Here is a 1,195-nt window from a genome sequence, read left to right as displayed (position 1 = left end):
AGCCAAGCAGCGCATGATCCTTGTTGAAAGTGCTTTGCTGTCTGCTGCAAAAGTGATGACGGGGAAACACCGGTGCATCACAGGGGAAAGGGGGTTACCCTGTGTTTCTTCATGTACCTGCTGGGTGGTTTAGCTGTCAGGAGCTTGGTCCTGGGGTGTCATCACCAGGAACTAAAAGTAACATTCAGTGGAGTCACTTCAGAGGGCAGTGAGGTGATCGCTGGCCAGTGAAGGGCTGCCCATGACTTCTGAGAAGCTTCGTGGCACCGGCCACTCATCACTGCCTCCTACCTGCTGGTGCGTGACCCCTCCGAGCTGCCACCGAGCTTTGATTAGCTCTGAGCGGGAGGTGGTATTTATACCCGGCGGTGGAGGAAGAGAGGGGAAGGAAAACACCCAAACAACCGAATTGCTTAAGAAGTGTGGGAACAGACCACAAGAGCTATTTGGAGAGATGGTATCGGCGCTGAAACACGTAGGTAAGGAGCAAACAGATTTTCAGGCTGTATTTATCTTCTAAGTACGGTCAGGCTCTTCCCACTTGTCTCTGATGGGAGAGAGACTTTGCTGGCTGATAGGAAACACATTCCTCGCTCTTACGGGGGTAATTCCTGACGCCTGCGTTCAATCCCCAGTGCACGGTGGGAGCTGCTCTGGGTGCTGGGTGCTCTTTGATCAGGGCGGGTTTTCTCGCTGCAGGAGCAGAATGAGGCTTCATGGAATCTTGGACTGGTTTAGTTTGGAAGGGACCTTCCAAGCTCACCCAGTCCAACCCCCTGCAGGGAGCAGGGACATCTGCAACTAGAGCAGGTTGAGCAGAGCCCCAACACCCAACCTGACCTCCAGTGGTGCCAGGGATGGGGCTTCTCCCACCTCTTGGGGCAACCTGGGCCAGGGTCTCCCCACCCTCAGCAGAAACAGTTTCTCCCTTCCCTCTTGTCTCAGTCTCCCTCTTTCAGTGTCACCCATCACCCCTTGTCCTGTCCCAACAGCCCCTGCTCAAAAGCCCCTCCCCAGCTTTCTCAGAGGCCCCTTGAAGCACTCAAAGGCTGCACTAAGGTCTCCCTGGAGCCTCGTTTTCTAGGCACAGGTAGGCAGCACAGGCTGCTGGTCGTGGGACAGTCTGGAAATCCTGTGGGAGCTCGCTGTGTCCCCCAGGGCTTGGAAAGCTGGAGTTCAGACAGCAGAGAATTCC

The 1,195-nt window shown here is 55.4% G+C and overlaps 1 protein-coding gene across 1 annotated transcript in view; it reads left to right on the top strand.

The window, feature by feature from the left end:
• Positions 1-1,195, top strand: part of EFR3B (EFR3 homolog B (S. cerevisiae)) — a gene marked incomplete at its 5' end in the record, with an annotated part of 12,834 nt that overhangs the window by 4,217 nt on the left and 7,422 nt on the right. The gene's annotated exons all lie outside the window — the stretch shown is intronic.

The sequence above is a fragment of the Buceros rhinoceros genome, unplaced genomic scaffold, assembly GCF_000710305.1.
Source record: "Buceros rhinoceros silvestris isolate BGI_N320 unplaced genomic scaffold, ASM71030v1 scaffold3478, whole genome shotgun sequence".
NCBI classification, from domain to species: Eukaryota; Metazoa; Chordata; class Aves; order Bucerotiformes; family Bucerotidae; genus Buceros; species Buceros rhinoceros.
This window is presented reverse-complemented; position numbering and strand designations above follow the sequence as displayed.